Consider the following 13153-nt stretch of genomic DNA (forward strand, 5'->3'; position numbering starts at 1 on the left):
TTAGGTTTAGGTTATAGGTTATAGGTTATAGCTTTAGTGAATTGAGAATAGGTTAAGGTTTAGGTTTAGGAAATCAAGTTTGGGTTCGGGATCAGGTTTAGGTTTGGGTTTTCAGGTTTAGGTTTAGGTTTAGGTTTAGGTTAGGGAGTTGAGATTAGGATTAGGTGTAGGTTTAGGTTAGGGATTTGAGAATACATTTAGGATTTAGGTTTAAGTTTTAGGTTATAGGTTTAGGTTTAGGTTTTAGGCTATAAGTTTAGGTTATAGGTTATAAGTTAAGGTTTAGGTTATAGGTTTTGGTTTAGGTTAAGGTTATAGGTTTAGGTCTGCGTGAACTTACCAACAGGTTGGATCTCAAATAACCAGCATGGTGGGTCCCAGGAAGGAATCAACGGTCGGGGGCACTGTCCCCATCATAATGTTTAGTTTTAGGTATTAGTTTTAGGTGTAGGTTTAGGTTTAGCGTTATACTAGGGTCCGCTCCAACAATTTCGAGCTAATACATAAACAGGGCCTATCCAAATGGCCAGGCCACTTTAATATCATATATAGGAAATGGACAGCTTCATCATGGTCATAATAGCAGTTCTCACCTTCCAGGGACCCTTGCTCAACATCCGGATAGCTCCGACGCACATCTGGGTCTGCTCCATCAATTTCGAGCAAATTCATAAATAAGGCCTGTCCAAATGGCTAGGCCACTCCAATACTGTCCATAGGAAATGGACAACTTCATCATGGTCATAACAGCGGTTCTCACCTTTTAGGGACCTCCGCTAAACATCCGGATAGCTCCGATGCACATCCGAGTCTGCTCTATCAATTTCGAGCTAATACATTTAAAAACAACATAAAAGGTAAGTAAAGCAAGAAACATCCATGTAAAGATATTGAGGGGAATTACTAGTGTATCTATATTCCTTCTTTGTACTAGGTTGATTTTGATTTGATTATGACTAAGATGTTGATATTACATATATGTGATGAGGGTTGCATTACTAGTGTATCTATATTCCTTCAAAGCGATCACTTGGACAGTTATGGATCACCAAATGGCATGCCAACACATGTACAATTTGCTAGTCCTTGTAAAATTAGTTGACTGAACATTGTGTATTTCCTCTATTTAAAATGGTGTTCATTAAAAGAAATTCTTAGAAGAAACTCACAGTTTAATGGGCTTAGAACTTCTTTTCTCCTGCCTTCCAATTTCTCCTTCATATCAGAAAGAGACTCGAACTGACGAACATATGAAACCTATAGTTGATTCCCGAGGAAAATAAACTCATCTAGTTTCCTCTTTGCAAACCTGCAAAAATCAGGCCACATATTCAAATACACCATGCTATGGCCCTACATTCACAGTTGAATACTCCAATGGCCACATAATGGAAATTATGAAAAACAAAGGTATATTTGTTTCATTTTGAATCGGTTGCACCTTATTGAAAAAAAATGTACATATTTAATAAATAACCCAAATTAGATGCTAGAACATGTTATAATTAAAAATTCATTATGAAAGAAATTCAAATATTCCAAACAAAAAGTAAAGATCGATGAGGGAAAAACTTTCTCAGGTTCATGGTAACTAAGTGGAGTCTTAAAACTTAGTCGAGTCGAAGAACTCAACTTGTAGAAGAAGGTAGGCCCATATTCTTTTTTATTTTTTACTCTCTTTTTTTTTCCGCACTTCCTATAACTGATATTCTTCTTAGAATTTTAAAAATTAAATTAATTGACTTGCAGAGTTCCAAGTTGGCTCAGCCTGGTTAACCAGCTCTATTTTTCAAGCCTTTTTGTGCATGGGTATCAACCAAGAATTGTGAGGTAATGAAATACCGTGAAGAGAGTAACATGCAATTGAAATAAAGGCAGCTTGTCAAGGATGCATTGAATGGCAACCCGTAAAATGAATTAAGAGGACAGAGAATTCAAAAAGTAATGTACCTAGTCTTTTTAAGAGGACAAAGAATTCAAAAAGTAGACAATGGCATATGATCAATTAGTTCTGGATTCTAGATTGAACGCAGCCCCATTTGCTAACGACTTCAGTTATTCCAAGTATTTTAGTTAACACATTAACAAAACCATGAACAATGACTTTTCAAGCACTTTAGTAGCATTGAAAAAGACCTTATATAGAAACTTTCATTTTAGATGGATTCAAACATTCCATAAGAATTACCAAGATCATTGAGTACAAATGCAACAACAACAGTTCTGCTTTGCTCAGACCTGTAATATTCTCTGTAATTTGGTCATCATATTCATTAGTTCCAATAAAAGAAAATTTTAAAATTCAGATGACTGCATTATCATTAAATCCACAAGAAAAATAGAATTTTTGGAATCGACACTAAATATATGAAAATTGCACAGTAACTGTTGAGAATGAAAAATCTCTCAGCTGAACTAAATATATGGGATAGGTGAACTGTTGCTCAACATTTTTTAACTGTCCATCTTCTCCATACATGAATGCCAACCAGTTTAGTGAGGCCAAGAAACATACTTGGTGGATCTATCTGATGGATGGCTCTCACAAAGCAATACATGTGACATGCTGGCAAGTCTTATCCGCAAGCATCATCTCTGAAGCATCTGGATAGAGACATTTATAATTGTAAAGGTGTAAGCAATGCAAATGCCTATCCCTGAATTGGTCAAAAAGGACAATTTGAGGATTTTTATGTCCATATGCTGAAGTGCCTATGCATTGCATCCAATTTCAAGAAAAATTCAAATCATTGAATCTCATCTCAACACTAAGATGCGACATGGCATTAAACATATAAGCATGTATAAATTGTTGAAAATGCAAGTGATGGTCATCTAATAAAAAATTATATGTTGAAGAACTTGGGAAGAAGCTAAGCGACAAATCAAATATCAACCATCATACTATTTGCTGAAGAAAAATTTAGCAGATCTTTAAAAGAATGAACTAGTTATACCAATATGTCTTCCTTGAGTGATGCTTTCATATAGCTATCTGATGCTGTACGTGCAGAAGGCAGGGAAGCCCTTTCCAATTCTTGTTGGAAATCCTCATTGTTTAGGGTGGGTGCTGAGGGAAGAACTTTCAAATCTTTTCTAAGATTTGATGGAGATGCCAATATCGAGGCTCCTGCAATAGCTGAAGGATCTCTGGACCTTGTTTCAAGGTGAATTTCTTCAATAGGTGCACTCTAGTTTCCTGTTATTCTAACTGACGAAGGAGCAGCTAGAGTAGTTAAGTTCTCATTTCCCAGTTGCTGAAAAATCTGAAATTTTGTTAAGGAATCTGTAAAATCAGTCAAAAGTCATGTATATCATTGCCATGATTGGTATTTATTTGCAAACCAAGCAATACATCATAGTAGTGACAAATGGGTCACTCAAAAGAAAAAAAAAAGGTATAATAATCCATATAAGCAAAATCAATCATAAATCATGTATATCATTCCCATGATTGGTATTTATTTGCAAACCAGGCAATACATCATTGCCTTCCTTTGATTCATGTTGGCCACTGGTTTCACCTCTCCTAATGTTTCTCCTGTAATCTGTCATTAAAGAACGTCTTTCAGCAGTATAAGAAAATGACAATAGATGGTAGAAGCAAGAGAAGAAAGGCATCTACTTACTTCTTTGCACATGAGAGTCCTCAGTATGATCCTATAAAGAAAACCCATCAAAGAAAAGGTCAAAAACCGTTCATTAATCCAATGAAAAGCAAAAAACCATATCAGAAATCATTCCTTTTTTTATGATTATGTTGGTTTTTCTCACCCTAAAACATGCCCTCCTCCTTTATGAACAACTTCAGAAACTAGTCCCACATTTTTTGATGGGTTTTCCTCATTTTGAAAGCTTCTTCAAGGTAATTATCCTAAAAATATGGCGTAAGAAAACACTGATTGAATAACCACATTTATGTGGGAACAATCTTTTTTTTTTCATGGGAATGATTTGTAATGGTTGGTACCTAAATCATGTCTACGGTCTAAAGTGCTTCCCCACGTGTGAAAATTATTGCATGATTTTGATTTTGATCGGAATTTGAACCACTAATAAATGATTAACACCATCTACTTGCGATTTGGGCCATGAACATATGGATAATGAGAAGCACATAACATGAATAATGAGAAGCACATAAGAAAATCAAACCATTAAACTATAAAAGTAATTTTTTTGGGAAAGCCCTAAACCTTTTCCCATTACAGATTTTAGGAAACCCCTAATTCCAATATTGTTTCTCTATAATCTGCGGATTTGTAGATTTATAAACAAAAAAACCTAAATCTCCATTTGAGAGAAATGAGTACCTGTCAGGGAAGATGTGAAGGGTGGGAGCTGCTGGCTGCACCAGATTTGGAGACAATGATGGTGGCAATGGAGACGATGGGCCAAGAGGGAGAGGTAATCCGAGACAGAGAGGGAGATGGAGCAAGAGGCGAAGAGAGATGGAGCACTAATGAGGGTCGAATATTACATATCAGACCCCAATTATTACCTGATTTTACATATATGATAATGCTTAACGGAGTATTTTAATTATATTTTTGTTGCAGGATGAAATCAGGAGCGTTGATGGAAAAAGACTACTACAAGCATGGATTTGATGTTCCAAAGTCACCAGAGCAAAAGACGCACTCCAGAGAACTAAGACTAAAGAATTTACATGCCAGGGACCCGAGGAAATCAAGTCGTTCACGTTAAAAAAGCCCGAAAATGGTCCAAAATGCAAGATCACATGGTTTTCATCATCCGATTGACTCAAAATTTCATACATGGCCTGGAGGCCATAAATAAACCGTACATATTAAATTTCAACCATTGGATATCTCGAGAAGTGGGCCAATGGATAGATCAGCCCATTAATCTCCAATTTTAGGCCAGCCTACAATCTGGATATACTTCAAAATTGACCTAGACGGTTTAAATAAGATGAGAAATAGGATGGACGGATTGGATTTCTCAACAGAATCATAGTGGACCCCACCTTGTGTGACATGTGCATAGTGCACATGTGCACTGCCTGTGCACCGAACGAACTCACGTCGGTCGACAGCGCTAACCCGACTTCTTTTCAAAAACGGCAGTTGCCGTTTCTAGCACCGTGTAACGGACGGAAAGTCCGTTTTTACGGACCGTTGTGGGCCCCACTGGTAGCACGTATGTCTGATCCAAGCCGTTCATTGTGTAGAAGGGTTCAAGAGCTACAAAAGCATGTTTACAGTTTGTGCCCATATGTGCACACGTGTGAGATACAGGGGCCATAAGTGGACTGTCCTGTGACGTTCAAAATTGATTTTATTATAATTTCTTTTATGGGTCGCGTCAATGGATGTTCAAAACCATCCATATCTGACCGAAATTTCGTCGTGCATCCAATGGATGGCTTGAATTTCTCCAAAAACGCTTATGTGGGGCCCACCGAGCATCACAGCGCCGGACGTGCGAAGGCTTACGCACGTCCGCGAAAAGCAGACTTTCGGGAGGTTGTGGCCCACCATCTTTGATCAGATGGAAGATCTAATCCATCCATCATATAGAACAGCCAAAAACGTCCCAGGAGACGTTGATTTTACGGATAAAGTGCAAAGAATGAGGGACTTATGCAGGTACAAAAGTTTGCTGTGAAAAGGGCTTTCGCTGCGCATACGACAGCTTTCTAAACCCGATTTTCTCCATTCCAGCCACTCCAGCAGCTATAAGAAGAGATGTAAAACGTAGACAAGAGGGAGGAGAGCCAGGGAACAGATCCAAAGAAGAGAAAGAGAAGAAAAGAGAAGAAAAGAGAAGAAGAGAGAGAAGGATGTTCTCCTTGTATCAATTTTATTTTTCCTTCTTTTTATTTGAATTCATGGATTGCTAATCTTTTAGCTAGGGCTGAGATGAAGCCCCTAATTTGAATAATCCTTGTTATGTGTTGATTTTATTTTGATTTAATTGAATTGTTTCTTTCTCTAGTGTGCTTAATTGAAAGTTTTGTACTTCTCCATTCTAAGAGCTCAACCAAAGTCTAGTTATGGATGTTGTTTGGAATATTATTCTAGGTGCTTGTGTCTGACCATGAACAGGTTCCTATAGAGGAAGAAACAGGAATCTACATCTCTCCATGCCTGACCATGGATGGAAAGATATGATCCATATGCTTTAAGGAATTATACATTCTATGTGCCCGACCAAGGACATAGAGTGCGCTTTATTTATTTTGATATCAATCTGAATTAGGGTGAATCAACAGGTAGAACAAGGTTTATGATAATTAGGGGTGGATTCGAAAGTCCTAATCTTCTCCTTGATTGAATTTTTCTTATCGCTCTTGGTTATTTTTCCACTGATTTTTATTTAGTTTACTCAATTACTATCTCAAATATTTGTTGGATTAGTTAAGAAGAGTCTTTAATTTTGAATTGTGACAACCAGTCCTCGTGGGAACGATCTCGTAATACGTACCATATCTACATCTGATTCATATACTTGCGAGTTTAAAATCATTTAAATCAGGTTGGTTTAAATAAAACATCAAGTTTTTGGCGCCGTTGCCGGGGACTGTTTCGGTCCAATTGGATTTAGGATTCTCTCTTATCATAATTCATAGTCTTAGGTTTTTTTACTAACTTTAGGTTAAATTTTTATTTTTTATTTTTTATTTTTTTTTTAGAAACTAACATATTTCCTGTTTTGTAATCTCTTTCCAAATTTTTTTTCTCTAATTTCTATTTTTAGAATTAGGGTTTTATTTTTTTTAGAAACTTTCTATTTTCTAATTTTAGATTTTGATTCTTCTTTCAAGTAACTTTCTATTTTCTAGTTTTAGAAATTTTTTTCCCTTTTTAGAAACTAACTTAGCTTTTATTTCTAAGATTAGAAACTTTCTTTTTTAGAAATTAACCGTTGCTTAGGATTTTTCTAGCATTATTTTAGGAATTCAATTTATTTTTTTATTTTTTATTATTATTATTTTTTTTATGTTTACAGGAATTGAGGAAGGAAGCTGCTAAATAAGATTGTCTTCAAAAGGAGGAGCTCTCAAATCTTCAGACATTCATCATCGCCTTTTCCGGGTTCTTCCTTCCAATTCTCGTTTACATAGCTTTCTCTTATTTTTAGGAATTCATAACTTTTATTTTTTAGTCTTATTCATCTTAGGTTGCATCTTAGTTTAGTTTTCTTTCTTATATTGATAACATAGTTTATGTTAGGACGTAGATCTCTGAACATAGAACTAGCACCTTTTGATCCTGAAATAGAAAGAACCTTTCGTAGAAGATTTAGAAACATCCTATTTGAAATGGCGGAAGAGAATGGAACTAAAGCTCTTAGAGACTATTCAGCTCCTGTCCAATTCAATGCCCCTTCATGTATAGTGTTGCCTGCCACCACGGCAGCACACTTTGAACTTAAACCTGGGGTCATACAATTGTTGCCCTCCTTTTATGGTTCAGATAAGGAGGATCCATATCATCATGTGAAAGAATTCTTAGACATTTGCTCCACTTTTAAGTTCCAAAACTTTTCAGATGATTCGATCCGTTTGCGCCTCTTTCCTTTTTCTTTGAAGAATAAGGCGAAAGCATGGTTGAATTCTCTAGGAGTTGGGTCTATCACTACATGGGACCAACTGTCTAAGAAGTTCTTAAACAAGTTCTTCCCGGTTCACAAAACTAATGCTCTCCGTAGAGAAATTACAAATTTCACACAAAAAGAGGGTGAGCACTTTCATGAATGATGGGAAAGATGGAAGGATTTACTTCTTAAATGTCCACACCATGGTTTTGAAAAGTGGCAACAGGTTCAATACTTCTATGACGGTCTGACACCCTAAAACCATCGCATGGTTGACGCCTCCAGTGGAGGGTCATTCATGACCAAAAGTGATGTCGAAGCTTGGAATTTCTTTGAAACCTTGTGTGAAAACTTCCAGCAATGGGACTATTCAAATAGAGGTGAAAGAAGCCCTCAACCACTGAAGAAAGGGGGTATATATGAGGTAGGAGTCACGCCAGATCTTTATGCCAAAATTGATACCCTGACAAAGAAGGTGGATGCTTTAATGTTAAACAATGGACCTCCACAAACAACTCAAGTCGAGTCATGTGCCATATGTTTTATCTCGCCCATCCTACGCAGTCTTGTCCATCTAGTTCAGCATTTCCAGAATTTCTCTCTGAACAAGTACATGCTATGAACACCTTTCAGAGAACTGAGAATAATCCTTACTCAAACACCTACAATCCAGGGTGGGCTAGGCATCCAAATTTTTCTTGGGCAAAAGGACCACAACAAGGAGGACCATCTGAAAATCCTCCTATACAACCTTACTCCTAAGTTGGCAGTCAACAACCCCAACAGTTCTCACAGTATCAACAAGTGCCTCCACAATCTAAGAAACCATCTCTTAAGGATACACTCAATCTTTTTATGCAGAGTTCACTTCAATTTCAAAAAGACACCCAACATACTTTACTAGCTAACCAGCAGAGTTTACATGCAAATGCGCAATCCATTGCCAAGCTGGAAGTACAGTTGGGTCAACTTGCTACCACATTGAGTGAGAGAGAGAAGGGCAAGTTTCCTAGTCAACCTGTAGTAAATCCAAAAGGACAGTATGAGATCGGCTCTAATTCAAACCAAGAACAATATCATGAGCAAGCCAAATCAATCATTACCCTTAGGTCCAGTAAACAGATCGAGAACAAAGTAGATATGCCTAGGGAAGAATCAAAGTCTAATGCGGAAGATCAAAATGAAATAGAGAGACATACTAGTGCATCCAAAGTCCAACAACACTCTGACTCTCCAGGAACCACTCATGTGCCATCTTATGTGCCTAAAGCACCTTTTCCTCAACGTCTGGCACCGGTTAAGAAAGGAAACAACTTTAATGAGATATTGGACATGTTTAAGCAAGTCCAAATCAACATTCCGTTGCTTGATGCTATCAAGCAAGTTCCTGCTTACACTAAGTTTCTTAAAGATTTATGCACTCAAAAGCGTAAGATGAATGTTCATAAGAAGGTCTTCCTTGCAGATCAACTCAGCTCCATGATTCAAAACAACACTCCTCCTAAATTTAGGGATCTAGGAGCTCCTACCATTTCTTGTGTCATAGGAGAGCATAAGGTTCAGAAAGCGTTGCTTGATTTAGGGGCCAGTGCTAATTTGTTACCATATTCGGTCTATGAGCAGCTAGGACTTGGTGAGCTGAAACCACTAAAATAACATTACAACTAGCTGATAGATTTATCAAGGTGCCCCATGGTATTATTGAAGATGTGCTAATCCAGGTTGACAAGTTTTATTTTCCAGTGGATTTCCTCGTTCTAGATACTCAACCTGTCCAGAATCCTACAAGTCAAATCCCGGTTATCTTAGGACGTCCATTCTTGGCCACATCCAATGCTATCATAAATTACAGGAATGGAGTTATGAAGTTGTCCTTTGGTAACATGAAGATCAAGCTCAACGTTTTCAATGCTGCACAACAACCAGCAGACTCGGAGGATATATGTGAAGTGGACATGATTGAGAATCTAGTGCATGAATCTTTCCTTCAATCTTCCAAAGACGCACTTGAGACTTGCTTAGCACATTTTGGCATGGATTTTGACATAGAGAATTCCATCCAAGAAGTTAATGCATTGCTCGATTCTTCTCCTATAATGGAGACTGTCAAATGGAAAGCGAAAGTGGAACCTCTTCCACCCTCTGAGTCTAAACCGGTCCCATCTATTGAGAAACCACCTGAACTTGACCTTAAACAATTGCTTAAAAACCTCAAGTATGCATTTTAGGTCCGTCTGAGACCCTACCTGTCATCAAAATGTCTAACCTTGAGAAGGAACAGAAGAACAAGTTACTTAAAGTGCTTAGAGAATATAAGGCAGCTATTGGGTGGACGATAGAGGACATGAAGGGAGTAAGCCCCACTTTGTGTATGCATCATACTGATCTTGAAGAATATGTAGAAACATCGCGTGAAATGCAAAGGGGGCTTAACCCTAACAAAAAAAAGGATGTTCGAGCGAAGGTGCTTAGATTGTTAGACGTTGGTATCATTCCAACAGAGGTGCTTAGGTTGTTAGACATGAAAGAAGTCATTCGAGCGGAGGTGCTTAAATTGTTGGATGTCTACCCCATTTCAAATAGCACGGTTCAAGTTGTTCCCAAAAAGTCTGGGATTGGTTAATCAAGATGTTGAGGAAATTTATTTAGTGGACCCAGGTTATCAAGATTGATTAGTTCATGGTCCATTCTTGTCTGGCTGAAGACGTTAAACTTAGCGCTCCTGGGAGGCAACCCATCTTTTCATTTCATTTCATTTTCCTAGTTAGTTAGTTCAATGTTTGTGGGTAACATTACTGCAAACCCTCATGAGACTACAACTCGTCCACTAGGGGCAACCTAGGGGTTTAAAGGCTTGTTGCATACGCTAAATGCAATCGAGAACACCTGCGAAAGTGGTATAGGTAGGATCTTCTTTTTGTGATGTTATTTTTGTTATTTTGTTTTTGTTGATTTCTCTCTTGTGCTGACCCGCTCTTACACTGATATCTTTCCATCACTCCTCTTTTATTTTCGTTGTCCCATGTGCATTGAATGTTTATTTCTTTTACATTGAGGATAATATAGATTTTAGGTTGGGGGTGGGCGATTAGGTTACCTCATCAGTATTTTCTTAGTCTTGAGCACAAATTGTGAAAAATTTTAAATTTTTCTGGAATTTCATGTGCATTTGAAGTGATTGTGAAGGATAAGGGTGATTTTAACATTGCAAGGTACAGAATGTCGGTAATTTATAACTCTTGGATTTAGCCATCCGTTAGATTTCACAGTTAAGTTTGAATTGTTAACCCATAATTAGAACTTTTAAACATTGATTGAGTCATGATCTCACATATCACATCTCGGTTGCACATTAAGGTTCCGTTTCAACATTGAATGATTAACTTGGTAATCACTAAGCATGAAAGGAACCAGCCTGAAATTTTTAGCTTCGGTCTATAACTAAGAATTGAGAGAAAGTGTAAGTCATATAATCTTCACCATAGGTTTGCTCCCTATAAGTGTAGATTCGATTCCCTATGGTTGTCATTTGAAAAAGTTAGGCGACAAGTTTTCGCCATAGGTTTGCTCCCTATAGGTGAGGACTTGATTCCCCTCCTTAGCGTTACTATTCATAAAGAAAAGCAAAGGCTAGTAGAATGAAAAGTTAACCTATCAGGCAAGTGTTGGTTTCAATTGTTATGCATTCCGTTGTTAATTACTAATGATATCATGAAATTGACAATTGGATCTCTTAATGATAATAAGCCGACATTACACTATACACTTATGGAACTCAATATTTAGAATATTCTAATTAATGGATTAATATTTTGAAATTGATTATGAAGTTTACCGTGAGCTTGATTCTAGAAAGAAAAATTCTGTGCACCATTCATGAATCTTAAAATTCTCGCGCCTCGACGATCTGTTCACAAGTCACTCGGGTTCACAGGAATTGTCAAGTATTTCTGAAATTATTTTTCGCGTGTTTTGCTCGGGACTAGCAAAATGCTGGTTGGGGGTTGTGATGAGGGTCGAATATTACATATCAGACCCCAATTATTACCTGATTTTACGTATATGATAATGCTTAACGGAGTATTTTAATTATATTTTTGTTGCAGGATGAAATCAGGAGCGTTGATGGAAAAAGACTACTACAAGCGTGGATTTGATGTTCCAAAGTCACCAGAGCAAGAGACGCACTCCAGAGAACTAAGACTAAAGAATTTACATGCCAGGGACCTGAGGAAATCAAGCCGTTCACGTTAAAAAGGCCCGAAAATGGTCCAAAATGCAAGATCACATGGTTTTCGCCATCCGATTGACTCAAAATTTCATACATGGCCTGGAGGCCATAAATAAACCGTACATATTAAATTTCAACCATTGGATATCTCGAGAAGTGGGCCAACGGATAGATCAGCCCATTAATCTCCAATTTTAGGCCCGCCTACAATCTGGATATACTTCAAAATTGACCTAGACGGTTTAAATAAGATGAGAAATAGGATGGACGGATTGGATTTCTCAACAGAATCATAGTGGACCCCACCTTGTGTGACATGTGCATAGTGCACATGTGCACTGCCCGTGCACCGAACGAACTCACGTCGGTCAGCAGCGCTGACCCGACTTCTTTTCAAAAACGGCAGTTGCCGTTTCTAGCACCGTGTAACGGACGGAAAGTCTGTTTTTACGGACCGCTGTGGGCCCCACCGGTAGCACGTACGTCTGATCCAAGCCGTTCATCGTGTAGAAGGGTTCAAGAGCTACAAAACCATGTTTACAGTTTGTGCCCATACGTGCACACGTGTGAGATACAGGGGCCACAAGTGGACTGTCCTGTGACGTTCAAAATTGATTTTATTGTAATTTCTTCTATGGGTCGCGTCAATGGATGTTCAAAACCATCCATATTTGACTGAAATTTCGTCGTGCATCCAATGGACGGCTTGGATTTCCCCAAAAATGCTTATGTGGGGCCCACCGAGCATCACAGCGCCGGACGTGCGAAGGCTTACGCACGTCCGCGAAAAGCGGACTTCCGGGCGGTTGTGGCCCACCATCTTTGATCAGATGGAAGATCTGATCCGTCCATCATATAGAACAGCCAAAAACGTCCAAGAAGACGTTGATTTTACGGATAAAGTGCAAAGAATGAGGGACTTATGCAGGTACAAAAGTTTACTACGAAAAGGGCTTTCGCTGCGCATACGACAGCTTTCCAAACCCGATTTTCTCCATTCCAGCCACTCCAGCAGCTATAAGAAGAGATGCAAAACGTAGACAAGAGGGAGGAGAGCCAGGGAACAGATCCAAATAAGAGAAAGAGAAGAAAAGAGAAGAAAAGAGAAGAAGAGAGAGAAGGATGTTCTCCTTGTATCAATTTTATTTTTCCTTCTTTTTATTTGAATTCATGGATTGCTAATCTTTTAGCTAGGGCTGAGATGAAGCCCCTAATTTGAATAATCCTTGTTATGTGTTGATTTTATTTTGATTTAATTGAATTGTTTCTTTCTCTAGTGTGCTTAATTGAAAGTTTTGTACTTCTCCATTCTAAGAGCTTAACCAAAGTCTAGTTATGGATGTTGTTTGGAATATTATT

General features: G+C 38.0%; 1 non-coding gene across 1 annotated transcript; it reads right to left on the reverse strand.

Moving 5' to 3' along the window:
* Positions 1–7666: 7666 nt before the first annotated feature.
* On the reverse strand, positions 7667–7773 carry LOC131244915 (small nucleolar RNA R71). Its single transcript, XR_009170683.1, has one exon. It is a non-coding gene; the product is annotated as a small nucleolar RNA R71 (small nucleolar RNA).
* Between the last annotated feature and the right edge of the window lie 5380 nt (positions 7774–13153).

The sequence above is a fragment of the Magnolia sinica genome, chromosome 4, assembly GCF_029962835.1.
Source record: "Magnolia sinica isolate HGM2019 chromosome 4, MsV1, whole genome shotgun sequence".
Classification (NCBI taxonomy): Eukaryota; Viridiplantae; Streptophyta; class Magnoliopsida; order Magnoliales; family Magnoliaceae; genus Magnolia; species Magnolia sinica.